General features: G+C 34.4%; 1 pseudogene; it reads right to left on the bottom strand.

Annotated features, from left to right (window-relative positions):
- Positions 1 to 1,262: 1,262 nt before the first annotated feature.
- On the bottom strand, positions 1,263 to 13,402 carry LOC143690620 (olfactory receptor 6C74-like; annotated as a pseudogene).
- Positions 13,403 to 20,108: the final 6,706 nt, after the last annotated feature.

The raw sequence follows: 20,108 nt of genomic DNA, 5'->3' as shown, positions 1-20,108 counted from the left end.
ATGGAGTTGCTATATAATAAATTAAATTTGAAACAATAAAATACCATAGTTTACTCTCTTAAATCTAATTAAATAGATATGCCTTTTGGATGATGGTGTTAAGATACATGATGAATAAAAACTACAGCATAAAATAGAGAGTGATGGTCTCTCAAGAAAAACTAGAAGCACATTAATCATTATTCAGGGCATGATATTTGGAATAAAAATAAAGGAAAACCAGAGAAAAAAGGCACATATAAAGAAGCACACATGAGAGAAAATATGGCAAAACATTGCAAGATGAATAGCAGTTCTGCATGAGTTAAAAATGTATATCTCAAAAATCTCAAACATAAGTTTTATTTGCGCCCCCTAACGTTGTACAGATCTAATTTGGATTTTGATATATTTTAGAGTAGTTGTTGTTCATCCCCTCATTTTTCCAGATCAAATGCTCCCATTGTCATACATAAAAGACAATATTGCACTGTTATTACTTGCATATGGCTTGCCTTTTAAAACCTAGATACAAATTTAAGATCCAGCATTTCCTTAATGTCTGACTGTGGTAGATTCTACATATATTCTTTAAATTAGCTTCTGTGGTAAAGCACTCTTATCTAAATAAAAAAGTTACTTTATTTACAGATGAATAGAAATTTATTTAAATTTTTAAGCTTGAACATGAATATGAATACCTCTATTGGAGTTTAGTATTATGTTTCTGGAAACATCATATATGTTGCTAAAATATATATAAGAAAGAAACCTATTCCTAGAGTTTAGAAAAAAAGTTACAGAGTGCAAGCATGGTCCATATTCTGGACACATCTATGCACTGAAAATATGGAGGTATTGAATTTTCTAAATGAATTCCCAGTGGAATATCTTGAGGTTAAAGAAAATCAAAGAATTAAGTTAAAAATATTAAGTGATTGCAGCAATGAATAAAGGAATATTAATACAGAAAATAAGACTAAAAGAATGTTTGACTTAATTATTATCATCATATAAAAATAAAATCAAAGAATTTATTAGAGGGGTGGATCATATATGTGGCTTTTTCAATGTTTTAGAGGTATGCTTTTTTTAAAAAGCCAAAGCTATTGTTTTAATGAAGACTTGATTTTTTATTATATTCTTCAAGCCTTATTTAATTTGCTTATTTCTTTGAGTGTATTTAAGACAGGTGCAATTGAAGTGCTGAATATATGCCACCTCCTTGTTTAAAAATATCCCTTCCTCTGCAGAAGATTTAAATACATAAAAATGCAGCTGCCCTAAGAGAAAGAAAAGACAATCATGTGGGAGGAACAGGTAGCAAAAGCCTTTTTCCTCTGCTGGGCAGAAGGCATCTTCAGAATTGTTCTTATGATATTTGCATAGGAAAGTATCACCAGAGCCAATGTAAGCAGGAGTGTGACAATGGCTAAAATAAAACTTAACAATTCTATGATGTGTATCTGTGCAGGAGAGCTTCAGGACAGGCGAGAAGTCGCAGATAAAGTGGTCAGTAATATCGGCACCATAGAATTCCAACCCCAGGCCCATGATCAGACAAGAAGAGACTATTATAGTCCACTCAGCCGAGAGCTCACGACCACTTGGGTGCAGGCTCAGCTGCTCATAATGGTTGCATAATGAAGGGGGTTGCAGATGGCGACATAGTGGTCATAGGACATGGCAGCCAACAGGAAGAACTCTGATAGACCCAAGATAAGAAAAAGTATTTGGCTTACGCAGGCATCATAGGAAATGGTTTTATCCATATTCAGAGTGCTGACAGGAATCTAGGGATGCAGGCAGACGTCAATGAAATTTCTAAGGAGAAATTCCGAAGGAAGAAATACATGGGTGTTTTGAGGTGGAAATCCACCAGGGTGAGCAGGATGATTGTCAGATTTCCAGTGATACTCAGTAAATATGTTAGCAATAGAAAAAGGAAAATTGCAATTTGCCAATTGGGGTCATCTGTCAGTCCTAGTAGAATGAATGTTGTCACCATTGTAGTTTCTTCAAGGTAATACCTTCTGAATTACATGAGATCTAGGGAAAAGAATAGATAATTACTTTTCAGTTGAAAAGTCTTCACTGAGTAAGATTTGAAAGTGATTGAAAGAGCCGTTAACTCAGTGAAATATGTTCTGTATTATTAATTGGTTATCCACGGTGTTTCTTTCCACCTCTAAGAAGTGGGAATATACAGAAATATTTGTGGGTCAAGTTCTTGTCCCATCATCAGTGATATCCTTTTTGTGCCTCGGTTTTTAACCTTTTCACATAACTGTCAGAATCTCAGGCTTAATCCTTTTCATCTCATCTCTTTTTCACTCATTTTATGAATTTTCTTTTCATATCTTCTTTGCTTTGCAACAGAATGGGTTTAACATATTTTTTATAAGTATCTGGAAGTTTCTCTGAAACTTTTTTTAGCATCTGTTTAAAATTATGAGAAATAATTAAAGCAATCTTACTGAATCCATAAGAAAGTATATATTTATTTTAAGATGGTTTGTTAAAATAATATTTTACTCAATCTCTTTCAGCAATCTCTGCATACAGTATACATTTACTGTTAACTTTCATACTTTAGGCAACTAATCAGGTCTGATATTTCTTATTTAGTTCTTGGAAATTTGGCCATACTCTGAGGATACTATTTCTGATGGTCTTTGTTTCCATATTGGCAATTTGAACTTTTCAATGGAAAGAGCCTTTATGAATTTTAGCACAATATGTATCAGAATTAATATATACATTAAATATGCATTTATTTTTCCCAAATGTGCAGTTTCAAATTTACTACATCAATATAAGAAATACAATTTTATATCCAGTAATATGTAACTACACAAGCCATTCCTCAATATAAAGGGATATGTACTAGTTACTATTTTTAATATAAATTATCGGGAAGTGTTGTTCATGGTGTTACTTTAAGAGAGAAATTCATAAATCAGTCTTTTCAATATGCATATTAAATGTTAATCATGAATTACACATATATATCATTTCTGATTCTGGATTTAATTGTCTTATCTTATGATCATATTTATGGAATAGAAAGAATTACATTGTAACTACCTGGTACAGAAACAAGAACATGCCGAAAATACTTTCCATGATCTCCACATTGTGAAACATTTCCTTTGTATTATTAAACAAAATTCAATAGAATGATTCCCAAAAATATTTTTTCTTTCTAACCTACATTTATTTTTTCTTCCAACATTGAACTCCTCATTAACATTAATATCCAGGAATGTTTAATAAAAATTCAAACCCAGTGAATTTCCATCTCTAATCAGCATACAGTGACATTTTCAAAAATGTTTTTCTGGTTTCCCTACATGTAAAACCAATAACATCTGCATACACTGTACTTAATATCTAAAAATTTAATTTCTTGCTATACTCAAAAAAGTAGATTTTTCTTTTAAGAAATTTTCACTCAAATGATCATGTAATAACCCATTTATATGCAAAGTGCTTTTATTCTCTATAGCACGGTTGATTTATCTTTGCTCTTTATTACAATCAGGATATATATTGAGATCTGGTGTGTAGGACCCTGGGAATTCTTTCAGAAAAGAAACTAATTGTATATCATCATCAGTAACTAATAAAAGAAAACAAATTAAGCCTCTCACTACAGCATCTACAGAGAAACATAAAATATTGCCAGTAAGATGGAGTCTAATTCCCAGAGTGGAGAGTTAAAGTTCACATAAACAACCTTAGGTCTTTCAAGATATGATAACCTAGAGAAATATCTGTTTCCTTCAAGAGAGAAAACTGGAGCCTCATTTTCTTTTCCAAAGAGAGAATCAGAATACAATGTTGATGTCTGACCAATGACAACATTGTTTATAGCCTTCCATCTGCTGAATTATTTACCAGGTCTTGAAATACGCATCCTTTGGGTTCAAGCACACTTTCGTCTCAACCTCTTCCTACAACCTCTTAGTGTGAAATATCTACTCTATACCAAAAGACCAGCCAGGGAAACAATAGCATACTTGAGTTTTTAGAAAGTACCTAAATATAGAAATTTAATTAAGTTAAATCTATCTACAGAAAAAAGCATTTGGAAAACTATCAATATATCCTCTAAGGCATGGAGATGATATGTTCTTTCATTTAAAATAATGCAAAATTATAGGAAATGTAAGAAAAACAAATATTTTATATTTACACCTTATTGAAGAAAATATAGTTGGAATATGTAAAGGATGATAAAAAATCAACTTGAATTGGTACCAAAAAAATGGTTATAGAACAGGACACCTGTAACTGATTAAAATATATCTACAGATAAGCAGTTATCTGTGGGGGAAGATTACACATATTTTAGACAACATGCGAAATTTATGTGCTAAAATAATGAGAAAACCAATCTATTTTTATGTACTAGTATGTTCTTTCCGCTTGAGTTTTGAAATCAACAGAGAAGGATGGCATGCATGTTAGTTTGAGAAGAGGAAAAAACCCACTATAGTAATATAGAATAAAATAATTATTAAAGAAAATAAAGCTGTTTAGTTATATATGGACCTGGTCTTAAAAACTCCAAAGGTGTGTGGTCTGATCACTGGCCAGTACTTGATCAGCTACTTAAGATCTTGGGGAAACTGACTAGACCTGAGACTTCTCCCAATAGCAGCATTCTTCTCCAGTGCACATGGATCACTCACTAGGGTAGATTATCTAATAGGGTAGTTATCTAATAAAAAACTGACAAGAAATTTTTAAATATTGAAATCATACACTGTATTTTTTCTGACAATAATGGAATGAAGCTAGAAATCAATAATAGAGGAGGATGGAAAATTCACAAGTGCATGGCAATTAAATAATGCACTATATTAAACAACCAATGGGCCAAAGAAGAAATCAAAGGGAAACTAATAGATATGCTAATGGAAATTAAAATGAAAACACAACATACTAAAATGTATGGAACAAAGCAAATGTGTTGCAAGGGAAATTTACAGCTCTAATGATTACATTAAAAAAGCAGAAAGATATCAAATCTGATACCTAACCTCATAATTAGATAATCTAGGAAATGTTGAACAAACTAAAAACACAGCAAGCAAAAGGAAGGAAATACAAAAGATTAGAACCGAGATAAATGAATTAGAGAATAACAAATACAGAGAATCAATGAAAACAAAACTTTATTCTTCAAGAAAATCAACAAACTTTTGGCAAGTTTGACAAAGTAAAAGAGGAAGGACACAAGAAACTGAAAAGATAATAAAAACAGAGATATTAGTACTTATGCAAAGAAATAAAAAGAATGATAAGATGATTCTATAACCTAAAGCTGGGGCCAATTTTCTCTATGAATTGTCTCTATGTTGGGGTCATACAGATACTGAGGGGAAAAAAAGAAAAAAGAAAGACAAAAATCCCTTTCCTTCGCTTCTATTTTTCAATTTTGCTCCAATGTCAGGAAATCAGCTGGCAAAGGAAACTGGAAATGCAGTTTGCAGAGCAGATCCCCATATTTTAGGGTTAGATATTGAAGGGTAGGTTTGAAACTGAAAAATGCTCTGCAAAAAATTAGCACATTCACTTTTCTGACAATTAGTATTTCAATTTCTTACTTTCGTAATTATGTTATTTCTTTTAGACTATTTACAACCATGAAATATAGGCAGAGATATCATGTCAATTACAAATGGAAGTATGTACTGACCTCTGAGCTATTCTCCACCTTTCTTCTTCCCGCCACTTACCGGTGATAAATCAAATTATATTTTCTTGGACCCCAGTTGGAGCAAAGTGTGGAGGTGAGTCTCTGTCAGTTTGTATCTGACATGAATTGGGAGTGAGAAATAAATTTATTTTATGCCTTTGACATTTTGACGTTATTTATTAATGAAGTACACCATAGTCCATCCTGAATGATACACTTTATGAATAATGGCTTTATAAAAAAAACTGCAGAAAACAACACAGTGTTACTTGTCAATATATTTTTCTTATTCCCTTATCCATCACATTTTCCCAAATCGTTTATAAAAGAAATGGTATTGGCACCGGCCTTTTAAATTTGTGTCATCTTGCAAGATGGTAAAGAGGGATTTTTACTGAACTATAAGATGAATGAATATTACCCAAAGAAGTATATAGTGATTATACTTTGTCTTTCCCTTTGTTGAAGGGACTGAACTTGTTTTTGATTGTTTGAGATACAGTGGATTTGAGTTAAGAAACAGTATTCTTTTGCTTTTCTAATGGCTTATTTTTTTTATATGGGTAGAAGTTTTTCTATAAGCGTAATTAAGCATTAAAGGAGAGTCTATGCCGGATAAGATGTAATTGCTGATGATTTCCTTTCTACCATTTTCTACTTGGAGACATGGGAGGGTAAAAAATTACTTTTCCAAGATCCATTTTCTTTTATAAATATTTGAGTACCAAAATTAAAACACTTCCATACATCTCCTAAAATAATATATTAAAAGGGAGAATAGAGTAACCCATAGCACAAGCCCTCGACACAATTAGATTATAAAAGTCATGTGACTTTCACATTACATCATAAAGACGTAATGTAGGAATGTTATGGAATGGATGAAAGTTAATGAAGTCTTAAAGATGACAAAAAATAAAAATGATAAAATCAACGAGAAGATACTTCAAAAGCAACTGTAATTAAATGGAAAATGAAAGAAATCAGTGCATTAGATTTTGGATTACCAGGGAGTTTAAAGTATGCGATTTAAAATTTTACAGAATCTGAACTGGTTTTCTGAAAAAAAGTCAAACCTCACTTCTGAGGGTAAGAAAGTTACCTGGTTTAGGAATTCAATGTTCTGAATAACACATTACTATAAACTTAGCCTTTTGGATTGCACATATTTATTATTACATGGATTCTATAACTCAGGAGTCCAGGAAATGCTTAGGTGGGTGTTCTGCAGACCAGCCATCAATGTGTCACAAGGGCTGGATCTTCACTTGGAAATTGAACTAAAGGTGGGAGCTGTAGGGCTTACTCAGGTTTTGTTCATTAAGTGTATATGGAACAAATTTACTTATGTCTGCAGAATTCATGAAAGTTTTCTTCTCCTAAGACCATAGCAGAGAAAGAGAGACTCTACATGAAGGCTGTTAGCAATAGTCTTATATGAGGCACAATAATCGTAAGAGTGTTGTTACTTCATCTTTCTCATATTCCGTTGGTTAGAAATGAGTCAAATGTCCTATACACACATGGGAAGGAGAACACACATGGACTTGAACGCAAAGAGTTGAGGGTGTTGAGGACTATCTTAAAATCTAACTACTGCACTTGGGAAAATATTACCCTTGAAAGCTAAGTGATGAAAGTAAAAGAAAAGAATCTGAAACATTGACACTCAATTTATATGCAAAATATTAGAAAAATGAGCAAATGAGTTAACAAAATACAAATACCATTTACTAACGTATAGAGTTTATTTGGATTATATTTTTCCAAATACAAATAGACCCTTGTACTTTTACAGAAAAAAAAAAATCCAAATTTGTGACCAGGGTAAGAACTTAGAATGAGGTAATGGCAATAGATATTTGCTTTCTATGGTTATAGAAGATTATTGCTGCCCTTCAGCCTGTGGATTTTGCCTGAGAGTGGCTTCTGGGGTTTAATCTCTGGGATTCTTATTGACAGTCCTATTGAATCTCAGTCCTATGGAAAACCTCAGTCATATTGAAGAGGTAGTTCTCATTCAACACTATGTGATTGTAAAGTAAAAAAATTCATCTTCTGCTTTACTTGGACGTAATACTAAATTGGAAAGTGTGTATCTTCAATGTTAAATCCTTAATCCTCTCAATACTGCAATGTAGCATGAGCTACGACATGTCAGGAAAGTACTTGATACTGCACTGGGGCACCACAGGCTGGCCATGTAAAGATCCATAAACATCTGGGAGAAAAGATGAACGGAGAGGGACAGAGACAGAGAGAAGACTCAATAAGAGTTTGCAAACCTGAATGCCACACAATTATGGTAAAAGATGGAGAAATGCAATTTTAATAGAAGCAGGTAACTGCTAAAATTGCGTAAATTAAAAACCACTCAACATAAAATAAAGTAACACAAAAACAAGCATTATCTAAAATATTTTAGCTTCTCAAAAAATAGAGTAATGTCCAAAAAAACCAATGCTAGTTAAGAAAGAAATAACTGGTGGTTTAAAAGAAACAGTTAAAAATTGTGTTAAAAACAGAAAGAAATTGTGTTAATGGTTGGTGGTGATGGTAGCACAACATTGTGAGTGCAATTAACAACACAATTTTATATCTGGTTAAATGGGGAAATTTTCAGTGGTTTATATGTTACTAGAACAAAAATTTAAAAAAAACTACATCAGCTATAGAACTTTACAACATAGTGAACCTTAATGTGAACTATGGACTATAGTTATTGCTGTAATAATAATAATGTCTCAATTGTAACAAAAGCAACAGATTAATGTAAAATATTAGTACTGGGAGCAAGAATTCCATATTTTATATTTTATGCAAGTTTTTTCTGTAAGGCTAATTCTCTAATAAAAAAGAAACAATTGCATCAATTATTCATTTTGGAAACAATGTTAAAAAACTCTTAAATATAAAAATGTCAATAAATAAGATTATCTTTAGTATATTATTTATTTAACTGTATAATTAATAATAGAATTAGTCATTTGGAATAACACTGAAAATTTTATAAAGAGAGCAACAGAGATTTTTGGAATGATAAAAAGACATAAAAGAACTAATAAATAATCTTGAAAAGCCAAAGAGAAATCTCAAGTCTGCTATCATCCTAAGGTCATAGGTTAATCTCAGTGACATTATTTTTTTACAGGGACTCAGGCAATACTGGAGAAAGATCAAAGGATTAGTAACTATGGAATTTATTAAGTATGATAAGAAGAGTTCATATATAATTGTGGGCCCTCAGAGGAAACCAAAACGAAATTTGCCTATCTTGAGTTTGCCGCAAGAGAAATGTGGGGTGGGGATGGGGAAGTCCACTTGAAATTAGTGGCCATGGGTTCACAGAATGGACATCTCAAATCTATATCATATTCAGGAAAGAAAATAAACAATTGAGTGATTATTATAAAATTGACTTTTGTAGGTAGAGATACCTGTACCTGGCAGAAGAAATCTCCTAAAGAAAAATTTACATTAAACCCAGGCCTCAAATCCTAACCCTAAAATTCAAAAGAAACACAACCTTATGGAAAAAAATCAAAATAATCATAAAATAAACTGGAAAATAAAGCACCACGAAGTAGAGCTGTAGGAAAAAATAAAGCACATTCAGATTGATAAAGCCTTGATATACTGAAATAATCTGCATTGAATCCACTTGGTACCTGTCAAGTTCTTAATTCCAATGATTGTAGTAAAATTTCTAATTTTCATATTTGGCTCTTGTGCTTTCAATGTTACCCTTGTTTTATTTATTTTATTGATAGTCTTATTTTTTCATAGATAAATTTGTCTCTTATTTATTATATAATATATTTTATTTTGTATCATTTAATTGAGGAAAGATTAAATTTAAGAGAATAGGTGCTTTAGCAGGGATCAGAGAAAGGGATTTATTAGCAGGGCTGAAGAAATATGTTCCAAGATGAACTTCCGGGAAAGTTTTACAAAGCAACTCTGTAGAATGAGGCTACCAAGCCTGTAGCTGTTTCCATCACAATCAGTAATTATTACTGCTAAAACACCAACACTTTACTATTAGAAGTCTTTCCTATAGTTGCTATTTTCAAGTGCATCCATAAAGGCAATTCCTTGAATTCTGCCTCTCTTCCTATGCATGCCAATAAAAATTCATTTCTCATGTTAGTGAATCTGGACATGTTAATCATTTTCTGAACTCTCATTACCAGGTCACCTGAGGTAGACAATTATTTTGCATTTTATTTGCAGCCTCTGTAAAAATACTTCCTTAGTGTCTAAAGATAAAACAAAAGGTTAGACTATGAGGTGATTGAGCCAATAGACAATATTTGCTCCACATATTAACTTATACAAATATCAATTCACGCTTATTTTTAAAAAGCACGGTGTTATAAATATGCTTCCAGAAAGATGCAACTATCTCCATTGCAAAAATATACATTGATTGTCTTCCCAGAAGAAGAAAACTAATGTCCTATAAGTTTCTGACTTTGACTTTGAGTGATCCTGAGCCCCTTTCTGCTTTTTAAATAACATAATAAAATACAATTAATATAATACATTACAATATATATATACATATACAGTTTCTTTCAAACTATGGAATAAAGCTGTGAAAAGACAGATCAGGAAGGATTAATACACAGCTCGTTTTGTGGCTATTTCTAGATGATATAGTACATGGTAAGATAAATCAATAAGTATATAAAGCATTGCCTCACTTTTTTTGCTGCAAAATGTTTGACTTTTTTCAGAATTAATTTAATGGAGGCCATTTTAGCAGTGCATAAAGCAAATGGTAACAAACAACTTGCTGCTGACAGAAGCATTACGGTAAGCAAAGCAAACGCATACTTAGAATAAGTATATATTCCACTGAGCAGAAATAAATGCTCCCGTTATGAAGAAAAGGTGTGTAAGAATTATCAGTTTGATGCTAGGAAATTGGTTGCTCTCCTTACTACATAGAGCTTGACCAAAAATTCAGCATTGTACTCTGTTATTGGAAGATTTGATATTAAGAAACTGTTGTAGCCAGATAACCCCTAGTGAGCTCATGCATAGAGTTAATCCTTGCCACATGGTCATGTTATTTTTTAAACTATCAATCCAATATTGAAAGGAATCACTAAGGAAAACTGCATGGTTTTCTCACAATGGATCACCTTATCACCCAGAGTGATATAAATCACTCCTGTTTAATAATAAACAGGAGATATTATAAGTCTCCTGTCTAGAGGGGTACTTTATTGAAAATTCATGGCACACAAATGTCTACTTACTTTGGTTCCATTACAAACATTTCATTCATATGTACCACTTAAGTTTCTGAAACTGAAAATATACAATGCTCACTTTGCTATATGGCCATTTCTGAGTGGGATATAACAATTCTGTAGTTTACTTGTAGCTAATTATATGTGAAGAGCTATCTACAAATAAAGGCTCATATTTTTCTTCTTAAGGTGACTGATCATTGAAAACTGGCCATGTTATTTATGGTTTGTATGAAGTGAAATTTCAAGGTCTTCCTTAAATAGATTCTTCCTTTTTCATCAAACATGCTCTTGTTTTGTAAACTAACTCAAATCTGCGTTGGGAGAAAGTCTGCTGAAGACACAATTCAAGCTTCCAATCACAAGACCTAGGTATATAATTATTATTATTATTTTAGAATAAGAATTATCTCAGTGTGTTACCCCTTTATTTCTGTCCCAGGAATTTCATGATTGCTTTATTTTCTGTGGATTGTCATTTTTATTACCAATCTGGTCCTGCCTCCTTCTTTCATCATCATCCCAAGATTTAAGGACAGCATTTCCATAGTAGTGTCTTCCAGTTTCATCACCAACACCACTGCCTTTTATTTTTTAAAAAGAAAGAAAAACACTACAGGATATTCCAAGGATATATGTGCTTGTTTCAACTCTGATCCCTCTTAGGGAACATGGTCAGGTGGTTGATGAATAGTTACAATATCCAAATGTATCTCTCTCATCAATCTCTTGATTCATCACTATATATTAAGGAATATTTGACATTTCAAATTCTATTGTCCTATCCCACTTACTCAAGGTGCATCATGAATACAGAATTTTGATAAATAACCTAATTTCAATAAATCCAGCTCAATGTAGATATTTCTTCTCCAGACTAGTGTCATTGAAATGCACATCAACACAATTTCCCATATTTCTTTTAATTACCAAAATTTTGTAACAATTTTTCACATGTAAGACTTTTCCTTCTGATTGTGATTTGGTTTATATGCTCCATCTTCTGGATAATACAGGCTCTGATTTGAATACCATCCAGGAGTGGCAAGTTTGAAGATATAATGAAAATTTTAAAGGTAACTCTTCAAATGAGGAAATTATGGGAATTCTAAAAAATCATGGCTGCCTTATAAAGAAGAGGGGTGCAACTGTTAGCAAGGGAGGCTGTGTGGTACTTTTGGATTTAGGTACTTGGAGTCATCTATATCTACTCACAACTTGTGTTTAGGTTATTGTTTTCTAAGTCAGCATTCACTTCACTGCTGTATACTGTTGACTGTTTTCCAGATTTCTCAAATAATTGGTTCTTACAATTTCTGAAAAAAACAATTTTCAATGTTTCTTTGGGGAGGCATGCATTTGGAAATTCTTCTTTTTCTATCTTGCTGATGACATCTCAGTGTTTAATGTTTGAGGAATTGTCAAACTGTTTTCCAAAGTGGTTGCATAAATTTATATTCTTATAGCAATGCATGAGGAAGCTGTAGTTAGACTCAACTATTTTTTTAAAAAGTAATGATGAAGATACTCAATTAATACCTTCTTTGCAAGAATTCCCGTGGCTATACCACTTCTAAACAAATATCTTCTTTGTGTTAAAAAGCAAGGTAGATACATGGTGATGTAAAGACAAAAACAGTTTAATTCACAAAGATTATTAAATACCCTGTTGAGTGACCAGAATTCTTAAAAGAACCATCTACTTTTTAAAATCTAGATCAAGAAATTAAATTTCTACATTTAGATAGACTGAACTCAGACATTGATCAGTTTTATGTACAGGAAATAAAAAAATGAGTTTGAAAATACAAATGCATGCTGATTAGAGAGAGAAATCCATTGGGTTTTGCATATTTTATTAAACATTCCTGGAATGAAGTATAGGTGAGTTTTAAGTTAAAGTCTAAGCTACTGCTCATGTCAGGTTGGCCCACTTATGTTAAATCCAGTCTTGGTCATCAAGATAATTTGGGACATGGGATGTGCTAGTTTCAGGCAGACTCAAGACCCATCATTAACAGCCATTAAGGGCTCTCCTTAGTGATTACACGACTTTAAAGTTGAAAAGCTGGATAACTAGGTGCAGATGAAGGTTACTCACAAGGTTTTCACAATCACAGGGGCAGAAGATAAGGACTATGCAACCATTATCAGAGATCAAGGCTGCTGGATTACAATTCAGGGATTTCAGGTATTTCTGTGTCTACTCCAATATGCCAGAAAGCAAAAAGAGATATTTATTTCAAAATCATCCCTTAAATCCTGATTTCTCAGGCACAAATTGACCCCAACTGGCAAACCGAAATTCTCTTTCTTCCATTACTAATGAATGTATTGGGTATTATTGTAAATCTATCATCCTGCTCACCCTGGTGGATTCCCATCTCAAAACACCCATATATTTCTTCCTTTGGAATTTCTCTGTATTAGAAATCTCAAAGACATCTGTCCGCATCCCTAGATTCCTGGTCAGTAGTGTGACTATGGATAAAAAAATTTCATATGATGCGTGTGAAAGCCAATTATTTTTCCTCATCTTCTTGAGTGCATTGGAGTTTTTCCTGTTGGCTGCCATGTCCTATGACCGCTATGTGGCCATCTGCAAACCCCTTCATTATGCCACCATTATGAGCAGCAGAGTCTGCACCCAACTGGTCCTTAGCTCTTGGTTGAGTGGGCTGTTAACTATCTCTCCTGGCCTTATCATGGGCCTGGGGTAGGAATTCTGTGGTGCCAATATTATTTTGTCTGTGACTATTCTCCTATCCTGAAGGTGTCTTGCACAGATACACATATCATAGAATTGTTAAGTTTTATTTTAGCCATTGTCACACTCCTGCTTACATTGACCCTGGTGATACTCTTCTGTCCAAATATCATAAGAACAATTCTGAAGATCCCTTCTGCCCAGCAGAGGAAAAAGACTTTTTTTTACATGTTCCTCCCACATGATTATCCTTTCCATCTCTTCTGGCAGCTGCATTTTTATGTATGTTAAACCTTCTGCAGGGGAAAGGGTATCTTTAAACAATAAGGTGGTAGTATCCAACACTTCAATTGCACCCGTCTTAAACTAAGTGTATATACTCTAAGAAATGAACAAGTGAAATAAGCCCTGAAGAATGTAATAAAAAATCAAGCCTTTATTACCTTAAAATAATAGCTTTGGCTTTTTAAATAGCATACCAATAAAGCTTATAGAAAAGTGCTACATATATCAACTACCCTTTAACATATTCTTTTATTTTATTTTTATATGATGATAATGACTTAAGTTGTAGCACGAAACCAGGAACAAGGCTCTGCAAGAGCCTCCAGGAATGTTATGGGAAAACAGGACTGGAGCGCATAACTGGGAACCAAGCTGCAAGCCTCCAGGAACGTGAGGCATTAACAGAACAAACTGAGATCAAGGCTCCGAAGTTTCAGGAAGTAGGTTTTATTAGTCTTTGGCCGCAGGACTCAGCCAAGTAGTATGTGAAAGTCTGAGCCCAAATCAGGGCCTGATAGCAAGGTTTTTATAGACAGAATGGCTGTTTTTCTTTTTAACATGGTAACTGGTTACACTTGAGGGAGGTGATTGGCTGCTCGCTGGTGGGCAGAACCAGGAAGAGTTGCAAAAAGAGTTGCCCTGGGCAGTTGTTTTCTTTTCTGCCAGGCCATCTGTGGAGCACTGCAGACTGCCTGTCAAGAGCGGTAAGAGGCATGGCAGAAGGAGACATGTGCCTAGTAGGACTAGGACCCCAATGATCAGGGCTTTGAATTCCCCAAAGGCAGAAAACCACCTTCCAAATAATTCATCTGGGCCCCAACCTTTCCCTGTCTGTACAGGCACATGGGCTGGTTTCCTCATCTATAGCTCCCTGATGACTTTCCCTTGTTTGCACCTTATTTCATGCTACCAACATCTGCGCCTCTGCTGAGCTCCTCCACCTTGCAAGCCTAGACTCCCCCATAGCCGCCTAGAAACAGTGCCTGAGGCTCCATTGAGCCTGGCCATCCCTGAACTCCCTGAGCTGTGGCAATTGTGGCCCCCACCAAGTGCGACCACACCCCTGATACACCTAACAGAAACCCGAGGACCACTCTATGTGGATGCCCAGGGAGGCTTTCAGGAGGGGAGAAGAACCATCATGTATATTCCGTTCACTTCTACCGACCTGCTAAATTGGAAGAATCATACTCCGTCATATACTGAGAGGCCCCAGATGATTATCGACCTCCTTCAGTCTACTATCCAGACTCATCAGCCCACCTGGCCTGACTGCAACCAGCTGCTCATAACCCTCCAGTAACCGTGCCATTCATGGTATCTCTTACATAAACCAAGGCCTTTTGTCACTTCTGAATTTTCTAGTTGACTGCCTCTTTTCAAATATTTTGTATAACTGTGGTAATGGCTTATCAATGATTAGTGACTTGCTATCAAAATATCACTAATGTCATTTGGCCTTTAAAAATGTCATCAGGGAACAAATAGGCCAATCTGTATAAGGGATAGGTCATTTTTTCCTACATACAGATAAAATAAGCTAAGGAAGATGATAATTCTGAGATATTGTGCACTTTGTTTTGAACTTATCAGGTCTTCAGATAAAGAGGAACATCAATTATATTTAGTCTATACAATTGATAAAGGGGAGCACAAATGCAGATGAGTAAGCATTCTGCCTTCAAATGGACAATCTTTTCTGTAATCCATGGCTGTTTATATTTTTTTAGTTAAAACTTGAAGTACAGTCCTGAAAAGATCTCCCTCAGACACAATAGAGAAGTTAGTTGCTCTTATGGGATGACTATGAAAATAATCCCTCCAATATATACCTTTTTCCCATCATATTCCTAGTTATTGCTGCAATTCAAATTCTACTTTGCCTCATATTCCCCAAACTTAGAACCATTTTCCTTATGAAAATTTCAAGAATGACACTTTTCTAATGTGAAATACTATGTTTCTTCAAATAATATGGTACCCCAGACTGTCATTAAAATCTTCAACCATGCTTTTCAAATGCCGGATTTGAATCAGTCTATATTCTTCCCTAAATTTCCATTAACTCAGACTTATGAATCCGTCTTTTAGCCTGGCTTGTCTATTGCTTCAAAGTATTTCCAATAGCACAGATTCTTGAAGATGATTATATAAAGATATCTTTATATAATATCGATGTGACTGTGTGATTGTGAAAATCTTGTGTCTGATGATCCTTACATCCAGGGCATGGACAGATGAGTAAAAACATATGGATAAAAAAATAAATAAATAATGGGGGGGTAAAGTATAAAATAAATTGGGTAGATGGAAATACTAGTGGTCAATGGGAGGGAGGGGAAAGATGTACAATATTTATAAGTTTTTCCTGTTTTCTTTTCATTTCTTTTTCTGGACTGACACAATTTAAAAATGATCATGGTAATGATACATAATTATATGATACATTGTGAGCCATTGATTGTACACCATATATAGAATGTATTTGTGAAGATTTCTCAATAAAAATATATTTAAAAAAAGGAAGAGCAGAAAAAAGTTTGTTGAATGCTATTAAAATTTTTCAACGAGCAAAATTAAATAAAATATTTAAATCCAAAACAATGGGTTTCCATATTTAATGAAAGTTTATGTGGAATGCATAACCTGCAAAATGTATTTGTTGACATTTACCATTTGCCATGTGGCATAGTGACAAATTTGATAAAATCTCATAAAAAATCATGGTTTTCTCCAAAAGGTAACATTTATTGCTCTAAAATCTATGCATATTTCAATTGAAAATAATTAGAATTGAAACATCTTCTAATTTCCCCTGAGCTTACCACATCCCTGAGCAACTATAAAAAGTGTATTATCAATAAAATGACTGTTACACAGAGAAGACTGAATACCATGCATCAGCAATCAAGTTTATAATCCATAAAATGAGTCTGTATAGGTATTATAGATACTTTTATCAAATTTTAAATAAGAGTTAAATGATAATATTTTCAGTCCACACTAAAACTTGCATGTACGTTTTTTCAGTACAGATTAATCTACCATCACCCAAACTGGTAGCAACCCATATGTCCCTTAATAAAGGAAGAGATTACAAACAACAACAAAGATAAATATGTGGAGCAACAATGCAATGCTCTATAGTGATTAAAAATATAAACTCTCAATCCACCCCAATGTGGAGGAATCCTACATGCATATTTCTAGGTAACAGAAGGCAGACTGAAGGGCTGCATACACTGACATCCTGGGAAATGCAAAATTACAAAGACATTAAGAGGAATAGCAGTTGTCAGTGGTTTGGGAAAGAGGAGTAACTGAATTGGTGAAAAATGTTTTTTGAAGTGGTGAAACGATTCTCTATGATGCTTTGTTTGTGGATTCATGACATTATGCATTGGTCAAAATTCATAGAAGTTTTGACTTCCGGAGAAGATGGCGGCTTAGTAAGATGCGCGGGTCTTAGTTCCTCCTCCAGAAAAGCAACTAAAGAAACAGAAACAATACGAAACAGCTCCCGGAGTCACGACAGAGACCAAAAAGACAGCGTACCCCATTCTGGAACAGCTGAACGGGCAGGGAGAATCTGCTGCGGTGAGCTACCCGAGGGGCGCGCATTTTCCCGGCCGGGGCGGCTGGCGACTGGGGTCCCCTCCACGCACGTGGCTCCCCGGCTTGACTGGGAACGTTGGATAGCGGGGCCCTCCCGCCACTCTTGGCGTTTCGGGCCAGCTGGGCAATTAGGACCGGCACTCTCCCAAGCCGCGGCGGCCAGCGACCCCCACCTCCACGCGCGGTTTCCCGGGCCGACTGCGGTGCAGACAGACGAGCGCACGAGCGCCACCTACTGGGCAGGAAAAGAAAAACAGAGCCCAGAGATTTCACAGAAAAAGCTTTCAACCAGTTGGGTAACACACCCAGGGAAATCTGATCAAATGCCCAGACACCAGCAGAAAATAATGGATGACGCTCGGAAAATTGAAGATATGGCCCAGTCAAAGGAACAAACCAATAGTTCAAATGAGATACAGGAGCTGAGACAACTAATGCTGAATATACGAACAGAAATGGAAAAAGTCTTCAAAAACCAAATCAATAAATTGAGGGAGGACATGAAGAAGACATGGGCTGAACAAAAAGAAGAAATAGAAAATCTGAAAAAACAAATCACAGAACTTATGGGAGTGAAGGACAAAGAAGAAAAAATGGAAAAAACAATGGATACCTACAATGGTAGATCTAAAGAGGCAGAAGCTACAATTAGTGAACTGGAGGATGGAACATCTGAATTCCAAAAAGAAACAGAAACTATAGGGAAAAGAATGGAAAAACTTGAGCAGGGGATCAGGGAACTGAATGACAATATGAAGCGCACAAATATACGTGCTGTGGGTGTCCCAGAAGGAGAAGAGAAGGGAAAAGGAGGAGAAAAACTAATGGAAGAAATTATCACTGAAAATTTCCCAACTCTTATGAAAGACCTAAATTTGCAGATCCAAGAAGTGCAGCGCACCCCAAAGAGAATAGACCCAAATAGGTGTTCTCCAAGACACTTACTAGTTAGAATGTCAGAGGTCAAAGAGAAAGAGAGGATCTTGAAAGCAGCAAGAGAAAAACAATCTGTCACATACAAGGGAAACCCAATAAGACTATGTGTAGATTTCTCAGCAGAAACCATGGAAGCTAGAAGACAGTGGGATGATATATTTAAATTACTAAAAGAGAAAAACTGCCAACCAAGACTCCTATATCCAGCAAAATTGTCCTTCAAAAATGAAGGAGAAATTAGAACATTTATAGACAAAAAGTCACTGAGAGAATTTGTGACCAAGAGACCAGCTCTGCAAGAAATACTAAAGGGAGCACTAGAGTCAGATACGAAAAGACAGAAGAGAGAGGTATGGAGTAAAGTGTAGAAAGAAGGAAAATCAGATATGATATATATAATACAAAAGCCAAAATGGTAGAGGAAAATATTATCCAAACAGTAATAATACTAAAAGTTAATGAACTGAATTTCCCAATCAAAAGACATAGAATGGCAGAATGGATTACGACCCAGCAATACCACTGCTAGGTATCTACTCAAAGGACTTAAGGGCAAAGACACAGACGGACATTTGCACACCAGTGTTTATAGCAGCATTATCTACAATTGCAAAGAGATGGAAACAGCCAAAATGTTCATCAACAGACGAGTGGCTAAACAAACTGTGGCGTATACCTACGATGGAATATTATGCTGAGTGAGTCTAGCCCAAAACTAAAGGACAAATACTGTAAGGTCCCACTGATGTGAACCGACATTTGAGAATCAGCTTGGAATATATCATTGGTAACAGAGACCAGCAGGAGTTAGAAACAGGGTAAGATAATGGGTAATTGGAGCTGAAGGGATACAGACTGTGCAACAGGACTAGATACAAAAACTCAAAAATGGACAGCACAATAATACCTAAGTGTAATGTAACTATGTTGGAACACTGAATGAAGCTGCACCTGAAATATGGTTTTTTGTTTGTTTGTTTGTGTGTTTGTATCTTTTGTTTCTGTTTTTTTTCTTTTTCCTTTTTATATATATATATATTATTAGTATTATTATTTTAATTCTCTTCTCTATATTAACATTCTATATTTTTTTCTGCTGTTTTGCTAGTTCTTTTCCTAAATCGATGCAAATGTACTAAGAAATGATGATCATACATCTATGTGATGATACTAAGAATTACTGAGTGCATTTTTAGAATGGAATGATTTCTAAATGTTGTGTTAATTTCTTTTCTTTTTTTTGATTAATAAAAAAAGTTAAAAAAAAAAAAAAATTCATAGAAGTTTATTATACAAACAGTGAACTTAAATATAAACAAAATTTAAATATCATTTATAAAGTAGAAAGGTCAGAATGGAATGCAGACTGCTAAAAATAATCTAAATGTATTACCATACTATAATAAACCTAACTGAAAAGGATGGTGTAAAAAGTGGCTGACATAAGTAATAATTGGAAATGATTGTGGATTGTAAGAGTAAGGACAAAAGAACATTACTTGAGTACTGTACTCTAGGTGGTACAGTGGATTCCTTACAGTTATAGGATAGCATTTCTAAAACCACTATACATGCATGCTAGAATTGAAAAAATAAATAAATAAAAGGATGTTGTTGT

The sequence above is a fragment of the Tamandua tetradactyla genome, chromosome 7 (genome assembly GCF_023851605.1).
Source record: "Tamandua tetradactyla isolate mTamTet1 chromosome 7, mTamTet1.pri, whole genome shotgun sequence".
Classification (NCBI taxonomy): Eukaryota; Metazoa; Chordata; class Mammalia; order Pilosa; family Myrmecophagidae; genus Tamandua; species Tamandua tetradactyla.
The sequence above is the reverse complement of the archived record's forward strand: the minus strand, read 5'-3'. Positions and strand labels throughout refer to the sequence as shown.